Consider the following 14,198-nt stretch of genomic DNA (forward strand, 5'->3'; position numbering starts at 1 on the left):
TTTCTTACACCTGGGTGTGTGGCATTTTGTTGAGCTGGCTACCCCCACTTGGGATAGGTGTTCCACAGCAAGCACCTATTGTTCGTCGGAAGCCGTTTTCCCCCAGGGGTCTCCGGGCTGTGTTCGTTGGGGGTTGAACTCCTGCTAGCAAAACCGCCGGGTTGAGGGAAGGGTTCAGACTGTGCCTGGGCCCTGTGGTCTCTTCCAGGTCAGTGTATGGCATTTCCTTCCCCTTGCCCCAGGCACCTGGGAGCATGTCTGCACGTGGAGAAAGACTTTCCCGTGGGAAGCCGGGTTTTGTCAAACGGGACCCAGTGCTCTGCTCCTCTCTTTTCACTCCTGCTGCCAGAAGCCCAGGGAGGATGGGAGGGCTTAGAACATGCTGGGCACTGTGGTTTCTTCCAGAGAAGTGGAGGGCATTTGCTTTACCTTGCCACAACCACTTGGGATAAGGTGTGCACCTCAGGAAAACTGTTTCCGTGGGAAGCCGGCTTTTTGCAAAGGGGCTCAGGGCCGTGGGCCTCGGCTGTCCCTCCGGCTCCCCAAAGCACAGGGACGAGGTGAGGGGCTTAGGACCATGCCTGGGCAATGTTGTTTCTTACACCTGGGTGTGTGGCATTTTGTTGAGCTGGCTACCCCCACTTGGGATAGGTGTTCCACAGCAAGCACCTATTGATCGTCGGAAGCCGTTTTTGCCCCAGGGGTCTCGGGCTGTGTTCGTTGGGGTTGAACTCCTGCTAGCACAAACCGCCGGGTTGAGGGAAGGGTTCAGACTGTGCCTGAGCCCTGTGGTCTCTTCCAGGTCAGTGTATGGCATTTCCTTCCCCTTGCCACAGGCACCTGGGAGCATGTCTGCACGTGGAGAAAGACTTTCCCGTGGGAAGCCGGGTTTTGTCAAACGGGACCCAGTGCTCTGCTCCTCTCTTTTCACTCCTGCTGCCAGAAGCCCAGGAAGAATGGGAGGGCCTAGAACATGGCTGGGCACTGTGGTTTCTTCCAGAGAAGTGGAGGGCATTTGCTTTACCTTGCCACAACCACTTGGGATAGGGTCTGCACCTCAGGAAAACTGTCTCCGTGGGAAGCCGGCTTTTTGCAAAGGGGTCTCAGGGCCGAGTGCCTCGGCTGTCCCTCCGGCTCCCCAAAGCACAGGGACGAGGTGAGGGGCTTAGACCATGCCTGGGCAATGTTGTTTCTTACACCTGGGTGTGTGGCATTTTGTTGAGCTGGCTACCCCCACTTGGGATAGGTGTTCCACAGCAAGCACCTATTGTTCGTCGGAAGCCGTTTTTGCCCCAGGGGTCTCCGGGCTGTGTTCGTTGGGGTTGAACTCCTGCTAGCAAAACCGCCGGGTTGAGGGAAGGGTTCAGACTGTGCCTGGGCCCTGTGGTCTCTTCCAGGTCAGTGTATGGCATTTCCTTCCCCTTGCCCCAGGCACCTGGGAGCATGTCTGCACGTGGAGAAAGACTTTCCCGTGGGAAGCCGGGTTTTGTCAAACGGGTCCCAGTGCTCTGCTCCTCTCTTTTCACTCCTGCTGCCAGAAGCCCAGGGAGGATGGGAGGGCCTAGAACATGGCTGGGCACTGTGGTTTCTTCCAGAGAAGTGGAGGGCATTTGCTTTACCTTGCCACAACCACTTGGGATAGGGTCTGCACCTCAGGAAAACTGTCTCCGTGGGAAGCCGGCTTTTTGCAAAGGGGTCTCAGGGCCGAGTGCCTCGGCTGTCCCTCCGGCTCCCCAAAGCACAGGGACGAGGTGAGGGGCTTAGACCATGCCTGGGCAATGTTGTTTCTTACACCTGGGTGTGTGGCATTTTGTTGAGCTGGCTACCCCCACTTGGGATAGGTGTTCCACAGCAAGCACCTATTGTTCGTCGGAAGCCGTTTTTGCCCCAGGGGTCTCCGGGCTGTGTTCGTTGGGGTTGAACTCCTGCTAGCAAAACCGCCGGGTTGAGGGAAGGGTTCAGACTGTGCCTGGGCCCTGTGGTCTCTTCCAGGTCAGTGTATGGCATTTCCTTCCCCTTGCCCCAGGCACCTGGGAGCATGTCTGCACGTGGAGAAAGACTTTCCCGTGGGAAGCCGGGTTTTGTCAAACGGGACCCAGTGCTCTGCTCCTCTCTTTTCACTCCTGCTGCCAGAAGCCCAGGGAGGATGGGAGGGCTTAGAACATGGCTGGGCACTGTGGTTTCTTCCAGAGAAGTGGAGGGCATTTGCTTTACCTTGCCACAACCAGTTGGGATAGGGTCTGCACCTCAGGAAAACTGTCTCCGTGGGAATCCGGCTTTTTGCAAAGGGGTCTCAGGGCCATGGGCCTCGCTGTCCCTCCGGCTCCCCAAAGCACAGGGACGAGGTGAGGGGCTTAGACCATGCCTGGGCAATGTTGTTTCTTACACCTGGGTGTGTGGCATTTTGTTGAGCTGGCTACCCCCACTTGGGATAGGTGTTCCACAGCAAGCACCTATTGTTCGTCGGAAGCCGTTTTTGCCCCAGGGGTCTCCGGGCTGTGTTCGTTGGGGTTGAACTCCTGCTAGCAAAACCGCCGGGTTGAGGGAAGGGTTCAGACTGTGCCTGAGCCCTGTGGTCTCTTCCAGGTCAGTGTATGGCATTTCCTTCCCCTTGCCACAGGCACCTGGGAGCATGTCTGCACGTGGAGAAAGACTTTCCCGTGGGAAGACGGGTTTTGTCAAACGGGTCCCAGTGCTCTGCGCCTCTCTTTTCACTCCTGCTGCCAGAAGCCCAGGGAGGATGGGAGGGCCTAGAACATGGCTGGGCACTGTGGTTTCTTCCAGAGAAGTGGAGGGCATTTGCTTTACCTTGCCACAACCACTTGGGATAGGGTCTGCACCTCAGGAAAACTGTCTCCGTGGGAAGCCGGCTTTTTGCAAAGGGGTCTCAGGGCCGTGAGCCTCGGCTGTCCCTCCGGCTCCCCAAAGCACAGGGAGGGGTGAGGGTCTTAGACCATGCCTGGGCAATGTTGTTTCTTACACCTGGGTGTGTGGCATTTTGTTGAGCTGGCTACCCCCACTTGGGATAGGTGTTCCACAGTAAGCACCTATTGTTCGACGGAAGCCGTTTTTGCCCCAGGCGTCTCCGGGCTGTGTTCGTTGGGGTTGAACTGCTGCTAGCAAAACCGCCGGGTTGAGGGAAGGGTTCAGACTGTGCCTGGGCCCTGTGGTCTCTTCCAGGTCAGTGTATGGCATTTCCTTCCCCTTGCCCCAGGCACCTGGGAGCATGTCTGCACGTGGAGAAAGACTTTCCCGTGGGAAGCCGGGTTTTGTCAAACGGGACCCAGTGCTCTGCTCCTCTCTTTTCACTCCTGCTGCCAGAAGCCCAGGGAGGATGGGAGGGCTTAGAACATGGCTGGGCACTGTGGTTTCTTCCAGAGAAGTGGAGGGCATTTGCTTTACCTTGCCACAACCACTTGGGATAAGGTGTGCACCTCAGGAAAACTGTTTCCGTGGGAAGCCGGCTTTTTGCAAAGGGGTCTCAGGGCCGTGGGCCTCGGCTGTCCCTCCGGCTCCCCAAAGCACAGGGACGAGGTGAGGGGCTTAGACCATGCCTGGGCAATGTTGTTTCTTACACCTGGGTGTGTGGCATTTTGTTGAGCTGGCTACCCCCACTTGGGATAGGTGTTCCACAGCAAGCACCTATTGATCGTCGGAAGCCGTTTTTGCCCCAGGGGTCTCCGGGCTGTGTTCGTTGGGGTTGAACTCCTGCTAGCAAAACCGCCGGGTTGAGGGAAGGGTTCAGACTGTGCCTGAGCCCTGTGGTCTCTTCCAGGTCAGTGTATGGCATTTCCTTCCCCTTGCCACAGGCACCTGGGAGCATGTCTGCACGTGGAGAAAGACTTTCCCGTGGGAAGCCGGGTTTTGTCAAACGGGACCCAGTGCTCTGCTCCTCTCTTTTCACTCCTGCTGCCAGAAGCCCAGGAAGAATGGGAGGGCCTAGAACATGGCTGGGCACTGTGGTTTCTTCCAGAGAAGTGGAGGGCATTTGCTTTACCTTGCCACAACCACTTGGGATAGGGTCTGCACCTCAGGAAAACTGTCTCCGTGGGAAGCCGGCTTTTTGCAAAGGGGTCTCAGGGCCGAGTGCCTCGGCTGTCCCTCCGGCTCCCCAAAGCACAGGGACGAGGTGAGGGGCTTAGACCATGCCTGGGCAATGTTGTTTCTTACACCTGGGTGTGTGGCATTTTGTTGAGCTGGCTACCCCCACTTGGGATAGGTGTTCCACAGCAAGCACCTATTGTTCGTCGGAAGCCGTTTTCCCCCAGGGGTCTCCGGGCTGTGTTCGTTGGGGTTGAACTCCTGCTAGCAAAACCGCCGGGTTGAGGGAAGGGTTCAGACTGTGCCTGGGCCCTGTGGTCTCTTCCAGGTCAGTGTATGGCATTTCCTTCCCCTTGCCCCAGGCACCTGGGAGCATGTCTGCACGTGGAGAAAGACTTTCCCGTGGGAAGCCGGGTTTTGTCAAACGGGACCCAGTGCTCTGCTCCTCTCTTTTCACTCCTGCTGCCAGAAGCCCAGGGAGGATGGGAGGGCTTAGAACATGGCTGGGCACTGTGGTTTCTTCCAGAGAAGTGGAGGGCATTTGCTTTACCTTGCCACAACCACTTGGGATAAGGTGTGCACCTCAGGAAAACTGTTTCCGTGGGAAGCCGGCTTTTTGCAAAGGGGTCTCAGGGCCGTGGGCCTCGGCTGTCCCTCCGGCTCCCCAAAGCACAGGGACGAGGTGAGGGGCTTAGACCATGCCTGGGCAATGTTGTTTCTTACACCTGGGTGTGTGGCATTTTGTTGAGCTGGCTACCCCCACTTGGGATAGGTGTTCCACAGCAAGCACCTATTGATCGTCGGAAGCCGTTTTTGCCCCAGGGGTCTCCGGGCTGTGTTCGTTGGGGTTGAACTCCTGCTAGCAAAACCGCCGGGTTGAGGGAAGGGTTCAGACTGTGCCTGAGCCCTGTGGTCTCTTCCAGGTCAGTGTATGGCATTTCCTTCCCCTTGCCACAGGCACCTGGGAGCATGTCTGCACGTGGAGAAAGACTTTCCCGTGGGAAGCCGGGTTTTGTCAAACGGGACCCAGTGCTCTGCTCCTCTCTTTTCACTCCTGCTGCCAGAAGCCCAGGAAGAATGGGAGGGCCTAGAACATGGCTGGGCACTGTGGTTTCTTCCAGAGAAGTGGAGGGCATTTGCTTTACCTTGCCACAACCACTTGGGATAGGGTCTGCACCTCAGGAAAACTGTCTCCGTGGGAAGCCGGCTTTTTGCAAAGGGGTCTCAGGGCCGAGTGCCTCGGCTGTCCCTCCGGCTCCCCAAAGCACAGGGACGAGGTGAGGGGCTTAGACCATGCCTGGGCAATGTTGTTTCTTACACCTGGGTGTGTGGCATTTTGTTGAGCTGGCTACCCCCACTTGGGATAGGTGTTCCACAGCAAGCACCTATTGTTCGTCGGAAGCCGTTTTTGCCCCAGGGGTCTCCGGGCTGTGTTCGTTGGGGTTGAACTCCTGCTAGCAAAACCGCCGGGTTGAGGGAAGGGTTCAGACTGTGCCTGGGCCCTGTGGTCTCTTCCAGGTCAGTGTATGGCATTTCCTTCCCCTTGCCCCAGGCACCTGGGAGCATGTCTGCACGTGGAGAAAGACTTTCCCGTGGGAAGCCGGGTTTTGTCAAACGGGTCCCAGTGCTCTGCTCCTCTCTTTTCACTCCTGCTGCCAGAAGCCCAGGGAGGATGGGAGGGCCTAGAACATGGCTGGGCACTGTGGTTTCTTCCAGAGAAGTGGAGGGCATTTGCTTTACCTTGCCACAACCACTTGGGATAGGGTCTGCACCTCAGGAAAACTGTCTCCGTGGGAAGCCGGCTTTTTGCAAAGGGGTCTCAGGGCCGAGTGCCTCGGCTGTCCCTCCGGCTCCCCAAAGCACAGGGACGAGGTGAGGGGCTTAGACCATGCCTGGGCAATGTTGTTTCTTACACCTGGGTGTGTGGCATTTTGTTGAGCTGGCTACCCCCACTTGGGATAGGTGTTCCACAGCAAGCACCTATTGTTCGTCGGAAGCCGTTTTTGCCCCAGGGGTCTCCGGGCTGTGTTCGTTGGGGTTGAACTCCTGCTAGCAAAACCGCCGGGTTGAGGGAAGGGTTCAGACTGTGCCTGGGCCCTGTGGTCTCTTCCAGGTCAGTGTATGGCATTTCCTTCCCCTTGCCCCAGGCACCTGGGAGCATGTCTGCACGTGGAGAAAGACTTTCCCGTGGGAAGCCGGGTTTTGTCAAACGGGACCCAGTGCTCTGCTCCTCTCTTTTCACTCCTGCTGCCAGAAGCCCAGGGAGGATGGGAGGGCTTAGAACATGGCTGGGCACTGTGGTTTCTTCCAGAGAAGTGGAGGGCATTTGCTTTACCTTGCCACAACCACTTGGGATAGGGTCTGCACCTCAGGAAAACTGTCTCCATGGGAATCCGGCTTTTTGCAAAGGGGTCTCAGGGCCATGGGCCTCGCTGTCCCTCCGGCTCCCCAAAGCACAGGGACGAGGTGAGGGGCTTAGACCATGCCTGGGCAATGTTGTTTCTTACACCTGGGTGTGTGGCATTTTGTTGAGCTGGCTACCCCCACTTGGGATAGGTGTTCCACAGCAAGCACCTATTGTTCGTCGGAAGCCGTTTTTGCCCCAGGGGTCTCCGGGCTGTGTTCGTTGGGGTTGAACTCCTGCTAGCAAAACCGCCGGGTTGAGGGAAGGGTTCAGACTGTGCCTGGGCCCTGTGGTCTCTTCCAGGTCAGTGTATGGCATTTCCTTCCCCTTGCCACAGGCACCTGGGAGCATGTCTGCACGTGGAGAAAGACTTTCCCGTGGGAAGACGGGTTTTGTCAAACGGGTCCCAGTGCTCTGCGCCTCTCTTTTCACTCCTGCTGCCAGAAGCCCAGGGAGGATGGGAGGGCCTAGAACATGGCTGGGCACTGTGGTTTCTTCCAGAGAAGTGGAGGGCATTTGCTTTACCTTGCCACAACCACTTGGGATAGGGTCTGCACCTCAGGAAAACTGTCTCCGTGGGAAGCCGGCTTTTTGCAAAGGGGTCTCAGGGCCGTGAGCCTCGGCTGTCCCTCCGGCTCCCCAAAGCACAGGGACGAGGTGAGGGTCTTAGACCATGCCTGGGCAATGTTGTTTCTTACACCTGGGTGTGTGGCATTTTGTTGAGCTGGCTACCCCCACTTGGGATAGGTGTTCCACAGCAAGCACCTATTGTTCGACGGAAGCCGTTTTTGCCCCAGGCGTCTCCGGGCTGTGTTCGTTGGGGTTGAACTGCTGCTAGCAAAACCGCCGGGTTGAGGGAAGGGTTCAGACTGTGCCTGGGCCCTGTGGTCTCTTCCAGGTCAGTGTATGGCATTTCCTTCCCCTTGCCCCAGGCACCTGGGAGCATGTCTGCACGTGGAGAAAGACTTTCCCGTGGGAAGCCGGGTTTTGTCAAACGGGACCCAGTGCTCTGCTCCTCTCTTTTCACTCCTGCTGCCAGAAGCCCAGGGAGGATGGGAGGGCTTAGAACATGGCTGGGCACTGTGGTTTCTTCCAGAGAAGTGGAGGGCATTTGCTTTACCTTGCCACAACCACTTGGGATAAGGTGTGCACCTCAGGAAAACTGTTTCCGTGGGAAGCCGGCTTTTTGCAAAGGGGTCTCAGGGCCGTGGGCCTCGGCTGTCCCTCCGGCTCCCCAAAGCACAGGGACGAGGTGAGGGGCTTAGACCATGCCTGGGCAATGTTGTTTCTTACACCTGGGTGTGTGGCATTTTGTTGAGCTGGCTACCCCCACTTGGGATAGGTGTTCCACAGCAAACACCTATTGATCGTCGGAAGCCGTTTTTGCCCCAGGGGTCTCCGGGCTGTGTTCGTTGGGGTTGAACTCCTGCTAGCAAAACCGCCGGGTTGAGGGAAGGGTTCAGACTGTGCCTGAGCCCTGTGGTCTCTTCCAGGTCAGTGTATGGCATTTCCTTCCCCTTGCCACAGGCACCTGGGAGCATGTCTGCACGTGGAGAAAGACTTTCCCGTGGGAAGCCGGGTTTTGTCAAACGGGACCCAGTGCTCTGCTCCTCTCTTTTCACTCCTGCTGCCAGAAGCCCAGGAAGAATGGGAGGGCCTAGAACATGGCTGGGCACTGTGGTTTCTTCCAGAGAAGTGGAGGGCATTTGCTTTACCTTGCCACAACCACTTGGGATAGGGTCTGCACCTCAGGAAAACTGTCTCCGTGGGAAGCCGGCTTTTTGCAAAGGGGTCTCAGGGCCGAGTGCCTCGGCTGTCCCTCCGGCTCCCCAAAGCACAGGGACGAGGTGAGGGGCTTAGACCATGCCTGGGCAATGTTGTTTCTTACACCTGGGTGTGTGGCATTTTGTTGAGCTGGCTACCCCCACTTGGGATAGGTGTTCCACAGCAAGCACCTATTGTTCGTCGGAAGCCGTTTTTGCCCCAGGGGTCTCCGGGCTGTGTTCGTTGGGGTTGAACTGCTGCTAGCAAAACCGCCGGGTTGAGGGAAGGGTTCAGACTGTGCCTGGGCCCTGTGGTCTCTTCCAGGTCAGTGTATGGCATTTCCTTCCCCTTGCCCCAGGCACCTGGGAGCATGTCTGCACGTGGAGAAAGACTTTCCCGTGGGAAGCCGGGTTTTGTCAAACGGGACCCAGTGCTCTGCTCCTCTCTTTTCACTCCTGCTGCCAGAAGCCCAGGGAGGATGGGAGGGCTTAGAACATGGCTGGGCACTGTGGTTTCTTCCAGAGAAGTGGAGGGCATTTGCTTTACCTTGCCACAACCACTTGGGATAGGGTGTGCACCTCAGGAAAACTGTTTCCGTGGGAAGCCGGCTTTTTGCAAAGGGGTCTCAGGGCCGTGGGCCTCGCTGTCCCTCCGGCTCTCCAAAGCACAGGGACGAGGTGAGGGGCTTAGACCATGCCTGGGCAATGTTGTTTCTTACACCTGGGTGTGTGGCATTTTGTTGAGCTGGCTACCCCCACTTGGGATAGGTGTTCCACAGCAAGCACCTATTGTTCGTCGGAAGCCGTTTTTGCCCCAGGGGTCTCCGGGCTGTGTTCGTTGGGGTTGAACTCCTGCTAGCAAAACCGCCGGGTTGAGGGAAGGGTTCAGACTGTGCCTGGGCCCTGTGGTCTTTTCCAGGTCAGTGTATGGCATTTCCTTCCCCTTGCCCCAGGCACCTGGGAGCATGTCTGCACGTGGAGAAAGACTTTCCCGTGGGAAGCCGGGTTTTGTCAAACGGGACCCAGTGCTCTGCTCCTCTCTTTTCACTCCTGCTGCCAGAAGCCCAGGGAGGATGGGAGGGCTTAGAACATGGCTGGGCACTGTGGTTTCTTCCAGAGAAGTGGAGGGCATTTGCTTTACCTTGCCACAACCACTTGGGATAGGGTGTGCACCTCAGGAAAACTGTTTCCGTGGGAAGCCGGCTTTTTGCAAAGGGGTCTCAGGGCCGTGGGCCTCGCTGTCCCTCCGGCTCCCCAAAGCACAGGGACGAGGTGAGGGGCTTAGACCATGCCTGGGCAATGTTGTTTCTTACACCTGGGTGTGTGGCATTTTGTTGAGCTGGCTACCCCCACTTGGGATAGGTGTTCCACAGCAAGCACCTATTGTTCGTCGGAAGCCGTTTTTGCCCCAGGGGTCTCCGGGCTGTGTTCGTTGGGGTTGAACTCCTGCTAGCAAAACCGCCGGGTTGAGGGAAGGGTTCAGACTGTGCCTGGGCCCTGTGGTCTCTTCCAGGTCAGTGTATGGCATTTCCTTCCCCTTGCCACAGGCACCTGGGAGCATGTCTGCACGTGGAGAAAGACTTTCCCGTGGGAAGACGGGTTTTGTCAAACGGGTCCCAGTGCTCTGCGCCTCTCTTTTCACTCCTGCTGCCAGAAGCCCAGGGAGGATGGGAGGGCCTAGAACATGGCTGGGCACTGTGGTTTCTTCCAGAGAAGTGGAGGGCATTTGCTTTACCTTGCCACAACCACTTGGGATAGGGTCTGCACCTCAGGAAAACTGTCTCCGTGGGAAGCCGGCTTTTTGCAAAGGGGTCTCAGGGCCGTGAGCCTCGGCTGTCCCTCCGGCTCCCCAAAGCACAGGGACGAGGTGAGGGTCTTAGACCATGCCTGGGCAATGTTGTTTCTTACACCTGGGTGTGTGGCATTTTGTTGAGCTGGCTACCCCCACTTGGGATAGGTGTTCCACAGCAAGCACCTATTGTTCGACGGAAGCCGTTATTGCCCCAGGCGTCTCCGGGCTGTGTTCGTTGGGGTTGAACTGCTGCTAGCAAAACCGCCGGGTTGAGGGAAGGGTTCAGACTGTGCCTGGGCCCTGTGGTCTCTTCCAGGTCAGTGTATGGCATTTCCTTCCCCTTGCCCCAGGCACCTGGGAGCATGTCTGCACGTGGAGAAAGACTTTCCCGTGGGAAGCCGGGTTTTGTCAAACGGGACCCAGTGCTCTGCTCCTCTCTTTTCACTCCTGCTGCCAGAAGCCCAGGGAGGATGGGAGGGCTTAGAACATGGCTGGGCACTGTGGTTTCTTCCAGAGAAGTGGAGGGCATTTGCTTTACCTTGCCACAACCACTTGGGATAAGGTGTGCACCTCAGGAAAACTGTTTCCGTGGGAAGCCGGCTTTTTGCAAAGGGGTCTCAGGGCCGTGGGACTCGGCTGTCCCTCCGGCTCCCCAAAGCACAGGGACGAGGTGAGGGGCTTAGACCATGCCTGGGCAATGTTGTTTCTTACACCTGGGTGTGTGGCATTTTGTTGAGCTGGCTACCCCCACTTGGGATAGGTGTTCCACAGCAAACACCTATTGATCGTCGGAAGCCGTTTTTGCCCCAGGGGTCTCCGGGCTGTGTTCGTTGGGGTTGAACTCCTGCTAGCAAAACCGCCGGGTTGAGGGAAGGGTTCAGACTGTGCCTGAGCCCTGTGGTCTCTTCCAGGTCAGTGTATGGCATTTCCTTCCCCTTGCCACAGGCACCTGGGAGCATGTCTGCACGTGGAGAAAGACTTTCCCGTGGGAAGCCGGGTTTTGTCAAACGGGACCCAGTGCTCTGCTCCTCTCTTTTCACTCCTGCTGCCAGAAGCCCAGGAAGAATGGGAGGGCCTAGAACATGGCTGGGCACTGTGGTTTCTTCCAGAGAAGTGGAGGGCATTTGCTTTACCTTGCCACAACCACTTGGGATAGGGTCTGCACCTCAGGAAAACTGTCTCCGTGGGAAGCCGGCTTTTTGCAAAGGGGTCTCAGGGCCGAGTGCCTCGGCTGTCCCTCCGGCTCCCCAAAGCACAGGGACGAGGTGAGGGGCTTAGACCATGCCTGGGCAATGTTGTTTCTTACACCTGGGTGTGTGGCATTTTGTTGAGCTGGCTACCCCCACTTGGGATAGGTGTTCCACAGCAAGCACCTATTGTTCGTCGGAAGCCGTTTTTGCCCCAGGGGTCTCCGGGCTGTGTTCGTTGGGGTTGAACTCCTGCTAGCAAAACCGCCGGGTTGAGGGAAGGGTTCAGACTGTGCCTGGGCCCTGTGGTCTCTTCCAGGTCAGTGTATGGCATTTCCTTCCCCTTGCCCCAGGCACCTGGGAGCATGTCTGCACGTGGAGAAAGACTTTCCCGTGGGAAGCCGGGTTTTGTCAAACGGGACCCAGTGCTCTGCTCCTCTCTTTTCACTCCTGCTGCCAGAAGCCCAGGGAGGATGGGAGGGCTTAGAACATGGCTGGGCACTGTGGTTTCTTCCAGAGAAGTGGAGGGCATTTGCTTTACCTTGCCACAACCACTTGGGATAGGGTGTGCACCTCAGGAAAACTGTTTCCGTGGGAAGCCGGCTTTTTGCAAAGGGGTCTCAGGGCCGTGGGCCTCGCTGTCCCTCCGGCTCCCCAAAGCACAGGGACGAGGTGAGGGGCTTAGACCATGCCTGGGCAATGTTGTTTCTTACACCTGGGTGTGTGGCATTTTGTTGAGCTGGCTACCCCCACTTGGGATAGGTGTTCCACAGCAAACACCTATTGATCGTCGGAAGCCGTTTTTGCCCCAGGGGTCTCCGGGCTGTGTTCGTTGGGGTTGAACTCCTGCTAGCAAAACCGCCGGGTTGAGGGAAGGGTTCAGACTGTGCCTGGGCCCTGTGGTCTTTTCCAGGTCAGTGTATGGCATTTCCTTCCCCTTGCCCCAGGCACCTGGGAGCATGTCTGCACGTGGAGAAAGACTTTCCCGTGGGAAGCCGGGTTTTGTCAAACGGGACCCAGTGCTCTGCTCCTCTCTTTTCACTCCTGCTGCCAGAAGACCAGGGAGGATGGGAGGGCTTAGAACATGGCTGGGCACTGTGGTTTCTTCCAGAGAAGTGGAGGGCATTTGCTTTACCTTGCCACAACCACTTGGGATAGGGTCTGCACCTCAGGAAAACTGTTTCCGTGGGAAGCCGGCTTTTTGCAAAGGGGTCTCAGGGACGTGGGCCTCGCTGTCCCTCCGGCTCCCCAAAGCACAGGGACGAGGTGAGGGGCTTAGACCATGCCTGGGCAATGTTGTTTCTTACACCTGGGTGTGTGGCATTTTGTTGAGCTGGCTACCCCCACTTGGGATAGGTGTTCCACAGCAAGCACCTATTGTTCGTCGGAAGCCGTTTTTGCCCCAGGGGTCTCCGGGCTGTGTTCGTTGGGGTTGAACTCCTGCTAGCAAAACCGCCGGGTTGAGGGAAGGGTTCAGACTGTGCCTGGGCCCTGTGGTCTCTTCCAGGTCAGTGTATGGCATTTCCTTCCCCTTGCCACAGGCACCTGGGAGCATGTCTGCACGTGGAGAAAGACTTTCCCGTGGGAAGACGGGTTTTGTCAAACGGGTCCCAGTGCTCTGCGCCTCTCTTTTCACTCCTGCTGCCAGAAGCCCAGGGAGGATGGGAGGGCCTAGAACATGGCTGGGCACTGTGGTTTCTTCCAGAGAAGTGGAGGGCATTTGCTTTACCTTGCCACAACCACTTGGGATAGGGTCTGCACCTCAGGAAAACTGTCTCCGTGGGAAGCCGGCTTTTTGCAAAGGGGTCTCAGGGCCGTGAGCCTCGGCTGTCCCTCCGGCTCCCCAAAGCACAGGGACGAGGTGAGGGTCTTAGACCATGCCTGGGCAATGTTGTTTCTTACACCTGGGTGTGTGGCATTTTGTTGAGCTGGCTACCCCCACTTGGGATAGGTGTTCCACAGCAAGCACCTATTGTTCGACGGAAGCCGTTTTTGCCCCAGGCGTCTCCGGGCTGTGTTCGTTGGGGTTGAACTGCTGCTAGCAAAACCGCCGGGTTGAGGGAAGGGTTCAGACTGTGCCTGGGCCCTGTGGTCTCTTCCAGGTCAGTGTATGGCATTTCCTTCCCCTTGCCCCAGGCACCTGGGAGCATGTCTGCACGTGGAGAAAGACTTTCCCGTGGGAAGCCGGGTTTTGTCAAACGGGACCCAGTGCTCTGCTCCTCTCTTTTCACTCCTGCTGCCAGAAGCCCAGGAAGAATGGGAGGGCCTAGAACATGGCTGGGCACTGTGGTTTCTTCCAGAGAAGTGGAGGGCATTTGCTTTACCTTGCCACAACCACTTGGGATAGGGTCTGCACCTCAGGAAAACTGTCTCCGTGGGAAGCCGGCTTTTTGCAAAGGGGTCTCAGGGCCGAGTGCCTCGGCTGTCCCTCCGGCTCCCCAAAGCACAGGGACGAGGTGAGGGGCTTAGACCATGCCTGGGCAATGTTGTTTCTTACACCTGGGTGTGTGGCATTTTGTTGAGCTGGCTACCCCCACTTGGGATAGGTGTTCCACAGCAAGCACCTATTGTTCGTCGGAAGCCGTTTTTGCCCCAGGGGTCTCCGGGCTGTGTTCGTTGGGGTTGAACTCCTGCTAGCAAAACCGCCGGGTTGAGGGAAGGGTTCAGACTGTGCCTGGGCCCTGTGGTCTCTTCCAGGTCAGTGTATGGCATTTCCTTCCCCTTGCCCCAGGCACCTGGGAGCATGTCTGCACGTGGAGAAAGACTTTCCCGTGGGAAGCCGGGTTTTGTCAAACGGGACCCAGTGCTCTGCTCCTCTCTTTTCACTCCTGCTGCCAGAAGACCAGGGAGGATGGGAGGGCTTAGAACATGGCTGGGCACTGTGGTTTCTTCCAGAGAAGTGGAGGGCATTTGCTTTACCTTGCCACAACCACTTTGGATAGGGTGTGCACCTCAGGAAAACTGTTTCCGTGGGAAGCCGGCTTTTTGCAAAGGGGTCTCAGGGACGTGGG

The sequence above is a fragment of the Ursus arctos genome, unplaced genomic scaffold (genome assembly GCF_023065955.2).
Source record: "Ursus arctos isolate Adak ecotype North America unplaced genomic scaffold, UrsArc2.0 scaffold_5, whole genome shotgun sequence".
Classification (NCBI taxonomy): Eukaryota; Metazoa; Chordata; class Mammalia; order Carnivora; family Ursidae; genus Ursus; species Ursus arctos.